Source organism: Calliphora vicina, chromosome 4, assembly GCF_958450345.1.
Source record: "Calliphora vicina chromosome 4, idCalVici1.1, whole genome shotgun sequence".
Taxonomy (NCBI): domain Eukaryota; kingdom Metazoa; phylum Arthropoda; class Insecta; order Diptera; family Calliphoridae; genus Calliphora; species Calliphora vicina.
Genome location: NC_088783.1, coordinates 118,273,459 through 118,289,532, shown reverse-complemented (window position 1 = coordinate 118,289,532; position 16,074 = coordinate 118,273,459).

Sequence of the window (16,074 nt, the reverse complement as noted above, 5' to 3'; positions counted from 1 at the left end):
GATTTCAATAATAGAAAATATTGTAGAATTTTCTTCAAAAATATTAAAGAAAATAAAAGTATAAAATCAGCTATAATTTGATAAAAAAAATTTATTTTAATTATGTAACTTCGCTGTATAAGAACTCAAAAAAGAATAATTAAGTTTATGTATAGTTTTTTTTTCCTTTCTAGAACTTTTTACATTAACAAAATCTTTCTTTTTCAGCTTTAAAAAATTTTCTAACGTAATAAAGTAATATTTAATTCAAACAAAAAGATAAGCTTCAACCTTTTACTCTCTACAATCCACAATTTTAAAGCGTTTCTAATGAAACTTAGGCTTAATAGAGTCTGGAAAATAGAGATTTCAAAACTGTAAAACACTAATAAAATTTCTCTAAAATTTTTAGAAAAAATTAAGCTTAAAAATCTTGATTTTTGTAAAACTAAAAACAAAAGCCTTACTTATATTGTATAACAAATTAACTTAATTTATAATAAAACTATTTTAATATTGTGCTGTTTATTTGTCAATCCTGTTATTCATAACAGAAAATGCCATATTTCCTTTTAAATTTTTTGTTTTTATTTATAGTACAGCGCATAAACATCAAGCACATGCCTGACTGCTCATGCATGCTTTAAAAAAACAGCATGCAGAGCAATTGTAAAAACTGGATTTTGGTGGCAATGTTAAACTCTATTCTTATACATTTTTAAACAACAAACAGCCAGCCAAAGAAATAGTTTCATAAATTTACTGAAACCTATTTTAAAAAGCCTTAACTACACTTACTTACACTTGCACATAGTATTAAGCCTTCATACTGATGACTGCAGGCTATAAAATTTTTAATTTTTTTGTTCTCACCAGGCATTTGTCTGAAGATTTTTTTATATGCACTAGAGTGCATATTTTCGATTAAATATATTTACAGTTGAACAACTGCTTTTGAGCATTGTTACTATTACAAAGGCATTAAAGTGTCAATGAACAAATTGTATTGTTGGCGAAATTGTATAAGAAAATCATTTTTATTGTATATAATTTAAAGCTTTTAATACAAAAAACTTATAGAGCAATTTGCTTGAAATATTACACAAATATTCTATATTGTGTTATGAATCCAGAAAATGTATAAATTCGTAACGTCTTTTGGTAAATTTTCTATAAAAAAAACTTTTTGTGAAATTGTAGGAAAAGACGTATGAGTAATATTTAATTCATACAAATTAAAGACAATTTTTATTCTTCTTCTTAGAGACCTTAAATGTTTTATGATTTTTATGAAATTTGCAGGAAATAAAATATAAAGCTTATTCTTTCATTTGGATGAAAATCTGGTTCAAGTCTTTAAGAAAAATCTGAAAAATAATGGCTTCAGAAAAACTAAAAATTTTAGATTTCCACAAAACAATAACTCTCAGCGTTCAAGTATAAAGAGCTGCTAGATTTATTTATATTATTCTTTATTGTGTTATGAATACAGAAAAGGTACAAATTTATAATGTCTTATGGAAAATTTTCAATTAAAAATACGTTTTGTGAAATTGTAGGAAAATACGTATGAGTAATATTTAATTCATGCAAATTAATGACAATTTTTATTCTTCATCTTAGAGACCTTTAATGTTTTATGATTTTTATGAAATTTTCAGGAAATAAAATATAAAGCTTGTTCTTCCATTTAAATGAAAATCTGGTTCAAGTCTTTAAGAAAAATCTCAAAAATTTTGTCTTTAAAATTTATTCCCTGATTTATTTATTTTATTCGTTATTATTTTATGAATCCATAAAAAATATAAATTCATAATGTCTTTTGGAAATTTTCAATTAAAAACTGTTTTTGTGAAATATTAGGAAAAGACGTATAAGTAATATTTAATTCATACAAATTAAAGACCATTTTTATATCTTTTCCTGGAGACCTTAAATGTTTTATGATTTTTATGAAATTTGCAGGAAATAAAATATAAAGCTTGTTCTTCCATTTGGATGAAAATCTGGTTTAAGTCTTTAAGAAAAATCTGAAAAATTTTGGGTTTAAAAAAAATAAAAATTTCATATATTCACAAAACAGAAACTATTAGTGCTAAGAGCTGCTGAATTTAATTGTTTCATTCTCTATTATGTTGTGAAACCGGAAAATATATAAATACTTAACGTCTTATGAAAAATTTTCAATTAAAAACCGTGTTTGTGAAATATTAGGAAAATACGTATGAGTAATATTTAATTCATACAAATAAATTATTTCTTTTCCAGGAGACCTTAAATGTTTTATGATTTTTATGAAATTTGCAGGAAATAAAATACAAAGCTTGTTCTTTCTTGTGAGGAAAAATCTGCTTCAAGTCTTTAAGAAAAATCTGAAAAAATAATGGCTTCAAAAAAACTAAAAATTTTAGATTTCCACAAAACAAAAACTCTTAGTATTCAAGTATAAAAAGCTGCTAGATTTATTTATATTATTCTCTATTATGTTCTAAATCCATAAAAAGTATAAATTCTTAACGTCTTATGGAAAATTTTCAATTAAAAATACTTTTTGTGAAATTGTAGGAAAAGACGTATGAGTAATATTTAATTCATACAAATTAAGGACAATTTTTATTTCTTTTCCTGGAGACCTTAAATGCTTTATGATTTTTATGAAATTTGCAGGAAATAAAATATAAAGTTTGTCCTTCAATTTGGATGAAAATCTGGTTCAAGTCTTTAAGAAAAATCTGAAAAAATAAAGGCTTCAAAAAAACAAAAAATTTTAGATTTCCACAAAACAAAAATTCTTAGTTTTCAAATATAAAGAGCTGCTAGATTTATTTATTTTATTCGTTATTATTTTATGAATGCATAAAATGTATAAATTCGTAACGTCTTATGAAAAATTTTCAATTAAAAACAGTTTTTGTAAAATATAAGGAAAAGACGTATGATTAATATTTAATTCATACAAATGAAGGACCATTTTTATTTCTTTTCCTGGAGACCTTAAATGTTTTATGATTTTTATGAAATTTGCAGGATGTAAAATATAAAGTTTGTTCTTCCATTTGGATGAAAATCTGGTTCAAGTCTTTAAGAAAAATCTAAAAAATTTTGGCTTTAAAAAAACTAAAAATTGTATATATACACAAAACAAAATCAATAAGTTTACAAGTAGAAATAGTTCCCGGATTTATTTATTTTTTATTCATTATTGCGTTATGAATCCATAGAAAGTATAAATTCATAATGTCCTATGGAAAATTTTCAATTAAAAATAGTTTTTGTGAAATTGTAGGAAAAGAGGTATGAGTAATATTTAATACATACAAATTAAAGACCATTTTTATTTCTTTTCCAGGAGAACTTAAATGTTTTATGATTTTTATGAAATTTGCAGGAAACAAAATATAAAGTTCGTTCTTTCATGTGAGTGAAAATCTGCTTCAAGTCTTTAAGAAAATTCTGAAAAATAATGGCTTCAAAATAACTAAAAATTTTAGATATCCACAAAACAAAAACTCTTAGTTTTCAAATGTAAGAAGCTGCTAGATTTATTTATATTATTCTTTATTATGTTCTTAATCCATAAAAAGTATAAATTCGTAACATCTTATGGAAAATTTTCAATTGAAAAGACTTTTTGTGAAATTGTAGGAAAAGGCGTATGAGTAATATTTAATTCATACCAATTAAAAACTGTTTACTATTTTTCTTCAAGGAGACCTTAAATTTTTTATGATTTCAATAAAACTCTTGGAAAATAAAATATAAAAAATTGTTCTTTCTTTTAAATATAAATCCAGTTCATGTGTTAAAGAAAACCCAGAAAAATTTCAACATTAAACATTTAATACTGCCACAAAACAAAATATTTTTACAGTACAAACGCAAATAGTATTTTATTTTATTCCTTATTATTGTTCTGAATCCAAAAAGAGTTTAAATACTCAATGTCTTATGAAAAATTTTCAATTAAAAACAGTTTTTGTGAAATACTAAGAAAAGACGTATGAGTAATATTTAATTCATACAAATTAAAGACCATTTTTATTTCTTTTCCTAGAGACCTTAAATGTTGTATGATTTTAATGAAACTTACAGGAAATAAAACCAAAAGCTTGTTCTTTATTATGAAAGTCTAACTGGTTCATTTTCTTAAGAAAAAATTTAAAAAATTTTGATTTAAAAAAAATATTTTTTTTTAATAACAAACACAAAAAGTTTTATTTATGAAATAGTAACCCAATTTCTTTTTCAGTTTCAGCTAATACTCACAATTATACAATTATATGAAATCATTAATAATAACTTCAATAATGTTCCACAAAAAACTCATTTATTAGACAGTTTTTACAATATTAAATTTACGTATGAGTAATATTTAATTCACAAAAAACCCATGACAATTTAATTTGCAAAATTAAACGATTTCTATACATTTCCTTGCTGTAACCCCTGCAGCTTAAATTCCACCAAAAGGTATAAATTTGCTTTATCGCTTCTACGTCTAGTTAGTATTCTAACAATAAAAAAAACCTTTTAATAATTTCTCTGAACTCTTCACTCTAAAAAAAAACCTTATCTCTTTGTTATATTAATATGTTTGCAAAACGAAGTTCAAAGATCGTTTACAACCTCATACTGTGAATATTACCAAAGTGTTAAAGCGCAATTTTGAAAGGTGTAACGCATATGTGGGAATTTCTGTTTCAGTGCGTGTTCATTTGCAACACTATTTTTTGTAAAAACTTTTTATGCTTTTTTACATCCCTTTGTGCTGTTTTTTAATATTTCTTTTGCCTTTAACTACAAAGCAATAAAAGTTTAAAACAAACGTTTATTTATACCCTTAAACTAAACTCCTCTAAAAGGCAGCATATGAAATTTTAGTTTCTCACCCAAAAAATCATATGAAAATGTTTTATGTTTCTCAATGAGTTTTGGTTAGGCCACGCATCAGCAGCAGCCTAAAGGAAATCTTGTTTGGTAAAATTTTTTTTACCATAAGCCCTATTGCATATTTGAAGGCTGGTAAATTTCTAAAAAAAAAAACTATAAACTTTTCCGTATTTTTTGTTTGTTTTGCTTTTGTTAGGCAAATTGTTTACAAAAAGAAATATCTTGCTTTGTATGTTTGGAGTTTTGTTTTTTTTTTAATAAATTTTAAATCCACAAAGCAAAAGTTGCAATTTTACTATCTTCTGTAATTTTGGTTTTTATCTTTTACCTTTGTAAAGAGTTTTCCCATTCATTAACAAAAATCAACAGCAACAAACAAAAGGTAATACTGCTAGAAATATTTAGTAATTAAGGCAGAATTAGTAAACATTTAAAGGGTTAGGCAAAAAAGGAACAGGAAAATGGAGCTACAAACTAAACTAGAGACTAGACTGGAAACTGAACTAGAACTGAACTTGAACTAGAACTGAACTAGAACTGAACTAGAACTGAACTAGAACTGAACTAGAACTGAACTAGAACTGAACTAGAACTGAACTAGAACTGAACTAGAACTGAACTAGAACTGAACTAGAACTGAACTAGAACTGAACTAGAACTGAACTAGAACTGAACTAGAACTGAACTAGAACTGAACTAGAACTGAACTAGAACTGAACTAGAACTGAACTAGAACTGAACTAGAACTGAACTAGAACTGAACTAGAACTGAACTAGAACTGAACTAGAACTGAACTAGAACTGAACTAGAACTGAACTAGAACTGAACTAGAACTGAACTAGAACTGAACTAGAACTGAACTAGAACTGAACTAGAACTGAACTAGAACTGAACTAGGACTAGAACTAGAACTAGAACTAGAACTAGAACTAGAACTAGAACTAGAACTAGAACTAGAACTAGAACTAGAACTAGAACTAGAACTAGAACTAGAACTAGAACTAGAACTAGAACTGAACTAGAACTAAACTAGGACTGAACTTGAACTAGAACTAGAACTGAACTAGAACTGAACTAGAACTAAACTAGGACTGAACTTGAACTAGAACTACTCTAGACTATAGACTACTCTAGACTAGAGACTACTCTAGACTAGAGACTACTCTAGACTAGAGACTACTCTAGACTAGTCTCTAGTCTAGTCTCTAGTCTAGTCTCTAGTCCAGTCTCTAGTCTAGTCTCTAGTCTAGTCTCTAGTCTAGTCTCTAGTCTAATCTCTAGTCCAGTCTCTAGTCTAGTCTCTAGTCTAGTCTCTGGTCTAGTCTAGTCTCTAGTCTAGTCTCTAGTCTAGTCTCTAGTCTAGTCTCTAGTCTAGTCTCTAGTCTAGTCTCTAGTCTAGTCTCTAGTCTAGTCTCTAGTCTAGTCTCTAGTCTAGTCTCTAGTCTAGTCTCTAGTCTAGTCTCTAGTCTAGTCTCTAGTCTAGTCTCTAGTCTAGTCTCTAGTCCCTAGTCTAGTCTCTAGTCTAGTCTCTAGTCTAGTCTCTAGTCTAGTCTCTAGACTAGATCTCTAGTCTCTAGACTAGAGACTACTCTAGACTAGAGACTACTCTAGACTAGAGACTACTCTAGACTAGAGACTACTCTAGACTAGAGACTACTCTAGACTAGTCTCTAGTCTAGTCTCTAGTCTAGTCTCTAGTCCAGTCTCTAGTCTAGTCTCTAGTCTAGTCTCTAGTCTAGTCTCTAGTCTAGTCTCTAATCTAGTCTCTAGTCTAGTCTCTAGTCTAGTCTAGTCTCTAGTCTAGTCTCTAGTCTAGTCTCTAGTCTAGTCTCTAGTCTAGTCTCTAGTCTAGTCTCTAGTCTAGTCTCTAGTCTAGTCTCTAGTCTAGTCTCTAGTCTAGTCTCTAGTCTAGTCTCTAGTCTAGTCTCTAGTCTAGTCTCTAGTCTAGTCTCTAGTCTAGTCTCTAGTCCCTAGTCTAGTCTCTAGTCTAGTCTCTAGTCTAGTCTCTAGTCTAGTCTCTAGTCTCTATTCTAGTCTCTAGTCTAGTCTCTAGCCTAGTCTCTAGTCTAGTCTCTAGTCTAGTCTCTAGTCTAGCCTCTAGTCTAGTCTCTAGTCTAGTCTCTAGTCTAGTCTCTAGTCTAGTCCCTAGTCTAGTCTCTAGTCTAGTCTCTAGTCTAGTCTCTAGAGCTGATTATAATATACTCTTCTCCACTTTCCCTGTTTTATGCATTTAAACATTTTTTTTTTTCATTTTCATCAAGTTTAATAAATTTTTGAAAACTTTTCAAATTCCATTGAAGTGAAAACAAAAAATAAATATTTTTACATTTTATTTTTAGTTTAAGTTTTTGTTTGTTTGCAATTTGTATTTGTGGTAAAAATCTTTTGATTGGTTTTTTTGTTCTGCTCCTTTAAAAAGGGAAAAACTTTCTATTTAACTATAAATTTAAATGAATAAATAGTTTATGGTTTCTTGTATACACAAAAATTTGTTTTGTACATGGATACTTTTTGTAATTATTTTACCTTTATTTATTTGTTAAACAAATTTTACAAAACTATTGGATTTAATTAAAATTGTTTAGAAATTTAAAATTGAAAAAAAGAGAAACAAAGGTAAACTGAAACGCATTAACTAATGAATTTGTTTTATTTTTAGTTTGGGAATAAGATATTTAGTTTTTTGAGAATTTAATAAGAAAACAGGTTTAAGTGTAAAGATAACAGAAAGATTTCTTAGGAATTTATATAATAAAAATTGTTTAGAATAATTTTAGGAAATTCTTGTTTTAAAGCCTTTTGTTAAACAATGAAATACTTTTAGTTTTTTAAAATAGTTTCTAAGACTACTGTCCTTTTGACAGCACACTTTTGTATAACAAAATTTCCGTATATGTTTTCTTGGTTTTAATAAATATTTGTTAAATTGTTAAATATGAAAAATTTTTCTATAGAAATCTTTTGCTCTTTATCTTGTAGCTTTCCTTTGTCTGCTTTGATAAAATGTTTTCATTTTAATCAGGATATTAAAGCTTAAAATCTTTTTAGTTCAACAACATACTCAAGTCTAGGAGGATGTCTTTTTTTATTTACTTAAAACTTTTGATGTCTTCTTTGAAAGTGTCCTGTCTGTTAGACACTTTGACTTACTGACCTTTAAAGTTTTGTTTAAGTTTTATTAAGAAATTTTTAACTTAAACAACATGACTGCTATTTTGGTGTCCTTCTTAGCAAGTCTGATAAGAGGTCAAATAAATATGGTGTCGGAACTGTAGACAGTTTTTTTTTAGGTTGTGTGTAAAGAAATGTTTTATTTTTTAGCAGTTTTATAATCGCTATGAATCATGGAATTAAGTACGAGAATAAAACTCACAATAATACAACAAATTAAAAAAGGTAGTATTTTCACTACCTTTTTTATATAGCTCTAATTCAAGTCAAATTATCTAAACATCTCCCTGAACATTTAGATGTTAATTATTTTGCATTTTAAAATCATTCTTAAATAGTAGTATTTTAGTACTTTTTTTTAAATTAGTAGGTTTGCCCATAATTTATTTTGAAAAATACTATTTTTACTTGTTCACTCTTAGAAAAAATTCTAATTTTGTCAATTTTATTCATTTTGAGTTTTATAAAAAAATTAGTATTTTTACTACCTTTTTTTAGACCTCCAGATTTAGATAAAAATACCTCAAAACTTTAATTTTACCTTTTAATAATTATATTTATTGCATTTAAGAGTCTTTCAAAAATAGTAGTATTTTTAGTACCTTTTTGAAATCATTAGTTCTTGGTAATTTTTTATTTAAAAATCAACTATTTACTTGTTCACTCTTAGAAAAAATGGGAATTTGATAAATTTCATACATTTTGAGTTATATAAAAAAAGTAGTATTTTTACTACTTTTTCAAATTCTTTTGATTTAAATAAAATTACCTAAAAAATCAATTTTAACTGTTTAATCATCATATTTAGTAAATTTTAAACTCTTTCTAAAATAGTAGTATTTTTAGTACTTTTTTGAAATTATTAATTCTGGGTCATTTTTTATCTAAAAAACTACTTTTTACATGTTCACTCTTAGAAATAATGCGAATTTGATAAATTTCATACATTTTGAGTTATATAAAAAAGTAGTATTTTTACTACCTTTTTTAAACCCTTCTGATTTAGATAAAAATACCTCAAAAATCTAATTTAAACTCTTAATCATCATATTTAGTGCATTTTAAACTCTTTTTAAAATAGTAGTATTTTAGTACTTTTTTTAAATTAGTAGTTCTTGGTAATTTTTTATTTAAAAAACGACTATTTACTTGTTTAATCTTAGAAAAAATTCGAGTTTGATAAATTTCATAAATTTTGAGTTATATAAAAAAAGTAGTATTTTTACTACCTTATTTAAATCCTAATGATTTAAATAAAATACCTAAAAAATCAATTTTAACCATTTAATCATCATATTTATTTCATTCTAAACTCTTTCAAAAATAGTAGTATTTTTAGTACTTTTTTGAAATTAGTAGTTCTTGGCCATATTTTATTACAAAAAATACTTATAGTAACTTTTCACTCTTAAAAAAAATTAAAATTTTCGTAAATGTTTCAACAAATTTTACTTTTTTTAAAAACAGTAGTATTTTTACTACCTTTTTCCAACTTAGTATTTTTTCAATAAGTTCATAGAAAATTATCTATTTTCAAAGTTTATGTTCTAAAAAAATATTTTCTACCATTTTTGGAGAATTATAAAAAAGTAGTATTTTCACTACCTTTTTAAATCCTTACAATTTAAGTTAAATTTATTAAAAATCATTTGTAATATTTTAATTATCTTATTTGTCACATTTTTAACTCTTTCTAAAATAGTAGTATTTATAGTACTTTTTACAAATTGCAAGTTTTGGCAATATTTTTTAAAAAAAATAGTACTTTTAACTGTTTACTCACCTTTAAAAAAGAAAATGCTAAGTTTTCCATGTTATTTCAAAGAATTTTTACTTTTTTTAAATAGTAGTAATTTTACTACTTTTTTCAATTAGGATTTTTTTTTTTGGTTTTTTCAACTTAAATTTTAATTTTTAACATATTTCACAAAGACAATTAATTATTAGCTCATTCAAAAATAGTACTATTTTTACTACCTTTTGCAAAAATTAAAAATTAATCAATTTTTCCCCAGATTGTTCAAACTTGGTCAAGTTTTTATACTGCAGCGTAATTTTTTTTTAGAAAAAAAATAGTAGTAAATTTACTACCTTTTATAAAATCGAAATTTTTTAAGTATTTTTTTCCAGACTGTTCAAAACTGGTCTTGCATTTTATACCATGCCATATTTTGTTTAGAAGAAAATAGTAGTATATTTACTACCTTTTTTAAAATCTAAATTTTTGGCCTATTTTCAGTCATTGTTGAAAATTCGTAAGAAATTTGTTGATTTAAACCTTATTAGCTAATAAAAAAAAATAGTACTATTTTACTACCTTTTCCAAAAATTCAAAATTAATAAATTTTTCCCCAGATTGTTCAAAATTGGTCATGTTTTTATACTGCGGCGCAATTTTGTTTAGAAAAAAAATAGTAGTAAATTTACTACCTTTTTTAAAATCAAAATTTTTGGCATATTTTCAGTCATTGTTGAAAATTCGTAAGAAATTTGCAGATTTAAACCTTATTAGCTAATTAAAAAAATAGTACTATTTTACTACCTTTTCCAAAAATTCAAAATTAATAAATTTTTTCCCAGATTTTTCAAAATTGGTCATGTTTTTTATACTGCGACGTAATTCTGTTTAGAAAAAAAATAGTAGTAGATTTACTACCTTTTTTAAAATGGAAATTTTTGGTCTATTTTTAGTCATTGTTGTAAATTCGTAAGAATTTTGCAGATTAAAACATTATCATTCCATCACAAAAAAGTACTATTTTTACTACCTTTTGCAAAAATTACAAAATAATTAATTTTTTCCCCAAATTTTTCACAATTGGACATGTTTTTTTATACTGCGGCGTATTTTTGTTAAGTAAAAAATAGTAGTAAATTTAGTACCTTTTTTAAAATCGAAATTTTTGGCCAATTTTCAATCATTGCTGAAAATTCGTAAGAAATTTGTTGATTTAAACCTTATTAGCTAATAAAAAAATAGTACTATTTATACTACCTTTTCCAAAAATTAAAAATTAATAAATTTTTTCTCAGATTTTTCATGGACATATTTTTTATACTGCGACGTAATTCTGTTTAGAAAAAAAATAGTAGTAGATTTACTACCTTTTTTAAAATCGAAATTTTTGGTCTATTTTTAGTCATTGTTGTAAATTCGTAAGAATTTTGCAGATTAAAACATTATTAGTCCATCACAAAAAAAGTACTATTTTTACTACCTTTTGCAAAAATTACAAAATAATCCATTTTTTCACCAGATTTTTCAAAATTGGACATGTTTTTTATACTATGGCGTATTTTCGTTAGGAAAAAAATAGTAGTAAATTTACTACCTTTTTTAAATATCGAAATTTTTGTCCTATTTTCAATCATTGTTGCAAATTCGTAAGAAATTTGTTGATTTAAACCTTATTTGCTAATAATAGTACTATTTTACTACCTTTTGCTAAAATTAAAATTTCATAAAATTTTTACCCAGGATGTTCTAAATGGGTTCAAAATTGGTCAGGTTTTGTTTAGAAAAAATAGTAGTAGATTTACTACCTTTTTTAAAATCGACATTTTTGTCTTATTTTTAGTCAATCTTAAGAAATTTGATGATTTAAACATTATTACCTAATAAAAAAAATAGTACTATTTTTGCTATCTTTTTTAAAAATTATAAATTTGAGGTATTTTTTTCATTCTTGTATTTTAAATGAAATATTATTGAATATTTAATAATACTTTTACATCCTTTGAAACACCTGCTTTAGAATAAAGACATTTGAATTTGACTTTTCTATCTAAATATTGTACGTGTTATTGTTATAACATTTTGCCAGCTTAATTTTATATCCATACAATCTTTCTTTTATTTTTTATCTCATTTTCATATTCAATATATTTTAGATGTCTCAATTTCCAATAAAATTTCCATTTTATTTACTAAATCATTGCTAAAATATTTCTATAATGTTTACTTATGTGAAATTGTTTCTTATCTGTCCATGGCTGAGTTCTACTCGTATGTAAATCTTAAAATTCCTGTGTATGTCTGCACCAAAGCCCCAACAATATAAAAAACGATTGAAGCTAGACAAACATGAATTTTATAGCCCATGCTTTAGCACATCTAGCTGGATTTTTATGGAGAAATCAATGCTAAAGTGCTTTTAAAAGCACTGGCAAATGTTTAGCTAGAATTGCTGAATGTTGTATTTCAATACGCATTAAATTTACATAAATAAATAGTAGTTGGGAACACACCTTTTGTATGAATTTGAAATAAATAAATGTGTATATAAAATATACATTAAAAAAAAGCCTAAACAAACTTAATAAAAATCCAATAAAATTGTATTTTATGGGAATTAATAAAAAATAATACACTGAAAGAAATCAAAATAAAAATTTGAAAAAAAAAATTTTTTAAATAAATTTTGAAACTTTTTTTTAATAAATTTTGAAATGAAATTAAAAAAAAAATTGGAAAAAATATTAAAAAAAATGTTTGCCTTATAAATTTTAAAAAAGAAAAGAAAAAGAAATTTTGATAAAAAAAATTTAAAATTAAAACAATTTTTTTTTTTAAATAAATTTTGAAATGAAATTTAAAAAAAAATAGAAAAAATAAAAGAAAAACAATTTTTTTTTAAATAAATTTTGAAACTTTTTTTAAATAAATTTTGAAATGAAATTTAAAAAAAAATTGGAAAAAATATTAAAAAAATGTTTGCCTTATAAATTTTAAAAAGGAAAAAGAAATTTTGAAAAAAAATTTGGAAATTAAAACAATTTTTTTTTTTAAATAAATTTTGAAACTTTTTTTAAATAAATTTTGAAACTTTTTTAAATAAATTTTTAAACTTTTTTAAATAAATTTTGAAATGAAATTAAAAAAAAAAAATTGGAAAAAATATAAAAAAAAAATTTAAAACTAAATTTTTTTAAAAAAAAATAAATTTTGAAACTTTTTTAAATACATTTTGAAACTTTTTTTAAATAAAACTAAAATTTTTAAAAAAAAATAAATTTTGAAACTTTTTTAAAATAAATTTTGAAACTTTTTTTAAATAAATTTTGAAACTTTTTTTAAATAAATTTTGAAATAAAATTCAAAAAAAAAAATTGGAAAAAATATTAAAAAAAATTTAAAACTAAATTTTTTTAAAAAAAATATAAATTTTGAAACTTTTTTAATAAATTTTGAAACTTTTTTTAAATAAATTTTTAAACTTTTTTTAAATAAATTTTGAAATGAAATTCAAAAAAAAAATTCAAAAAAAATTTAAAACTAAATTTTTTAAAAAAAAAATAAATTTTAATACTCTAAAAAGAAATTTTGAAAAAAATGTTTTTTTAAATATATTTTGAAATGAAAACTAAAAGAAACATTTTTTTAACCTAAAAATATTCAATATTTTTCTTAAATTATACTTTGGTGAAGGTTATATTAGATTTGCCACATACCGAATGTAGCATTCTTATTTGTTTTTTTAATAATTTTTTTCATTTATTGCCATCTTTCCATTAATTTTTCACTTTATATAGATAAAGCTGAATAATCATATTATTTTAATTTATTTTTTTTTTACCATTCTTTGCAAATCCTCATTAAATTATTAGCAATAATAAATAGACGGTAATTTAAGTATCAATTAAAAATTTTTATTTGTAAAAAGTACCTACTACTTCAATTATGTTATTAAATTGCACAGAAATAAAAAAAGTACTTGGATTTCTGAACTTTTTCTGCAACTATTTGAATGAACAACTTGAACACGATAGCAAAAAAAACTATTGAATTAATAATGAGAACATCAAAGATAAATTAAAAAAAATAATAATTTAATAAAATTTATAAATTGAATGAAATATAAAAAAAGAAACCATCAAATTCACAGATTTAAAAATAGTTATTTAGCTGGTTTTAAAAATAGTAGTAAATTTACTACATTTTTTAAATTATTTATTTTAGTTAAATTCTTGTAATTTTTCACTTTTATTGTAAATTTATTATACATTTGAAAAATGAATCATTTCAACTCCAAACAAATATAGTAGTATTTTTACTACTCTTTTCAAATTCGAAATTTTTGATAATTTTTGCAATTTATGCAATATATTTGAAGAATTACGATGAATTTACTAGTTTTAAAAATAGTAGTATTTCTACTACTATTTTTTAAAATTAGTACTTTAGACAATTTAATCAAATTTTAACCAATATTGTTTAATTGAAGTGTTTTTGTATAATGTATAATTTTGTTTACACAAAAAATAGTAGTAAATTTACTACCTTTTGAAAAATCCAAATATTTGTCCTATTTTCAATAATTGTTGTAAATTTGTAAGAAATTTGTTGATTTAAACATTGTTACCTAATAAAAAAAAATAGTACTATTTTTACTACCTTTTGAAAAATTTAAATTTTATAAATTTTTTTCCCAAATTGATCAAAATTGATCATGTTTTTCTGAGACGTAATTTTGTTTAGAAAAAAATAGTAGTAAATTTACTACCTTTTGAAAAATCCAAATATTTGTCCTATTTCCAGTCATTTTTGTAAATTCGCAAGAAATTTTTTAATTTAAACATTATTAGCTAATAAAAAAAAATAGTACTATTTTACTACCTTTTTCAAAAATTGAAATTTTGTTTAGAAAAAAATAGTAGTAAATTTACTACCTTTTTTAAAATCGAAATTTAGGCCTATTTTCAGTCATTTTTGTAAATTTGTAAGAATTTTTTTGTTTTAAACATTATTAGCTAATAAAAAAAATAGTACTATTTTTACTACCTTTTGAAAAATTCAAAATTTTATCCATTTTTTCCGAGATTGTTTGAAATTGGTCATGTTTTTTATACTGAGGCTTAATTTTGTTTAGAAAAAAATAGTAGTAAATTACTACCTTTTTTAAAATCGAAATTTAGGCCTATTTTCAGTTATTTTTGTAAATTCGTAAAAAAATTTTTAATTTAAACATTATTATCTAATAAAAAAAATAGTACTATTTTTACTACCTTTTTCAAAAATTAAAATTTTATACAATTTTTTCCTAGATTGTTGAAAATTGGTCAGATTTTGTTTAGAAAAAAATAGTAGTAAATTTACTACCTTTTTTAAAATCACAATTTGTTGCCTATTTTCAGTCATTGTTATAAATTCTTAACATATTTTATGATTTAAACATTATTAGCTAATAAAAAAATAGTACTATTTTTACTACCTTTTGAAAAATTAAAAATTTTATAAATTTTTTTCCCAGATTGTTCAAAATTGATCATGTTTTTTATACTGAGGCGTAATTTTGTTTAGAAAAAAATAGTAGTAAATTTACTACCTTTTTTAAAATCACAATTTGTTGCCTTTTTTCAATCATTTTTGTAAATTCGTAAAAAATTTTTTAATTTAAACATTATTAGCTAACAAAAAAATAGTACTATTTTTACTACCTTTTTCAAAAATTAAAATTTTATACAATTTTTTCCTAGATTGTTCCAAATTGGTCAGGTTTTGTTTAAAAGAAATTGTAGTAAATTTACTACCTTTTTCAAAATCGAAATAAAAATAAAAAAATAGTACTATTTTTACTACCTTTTGAAAAATTTAAGATTTTAACTTTAAATTTCCAAAATTCAAAAGGTACCAAAAAAGGACTTTTAAATAACAAAAAACACCACTTTTTAAGAAAAATAGATCTCAAAAACCAAATTTATATCATTTTATCATTTGTATTTCAAAACTCCAAAATTCCAAAAGTTCCAAAAAATAACCGAAAACTAACCAGAAAGTATCTTTAATGAAAACTATTATTTAAACATGTTTTACAACCATAAAATATTATTAATACGAACTTCAAATCTCTAAAAATCAGGCTAATTAAAAAGGTATTAAAAAAGGTACTTTTTACAAAAAACTGAAATTGTAAGAGAATTCTAACAAAAATTTTACTTTTTTGAAACCTGTATTAAAAAATATTTCAAAACAATAATTTTCTATATGATTTGAACTTCAAATCTACAAAATTCCCCCTAGTGGAAAAAGTACC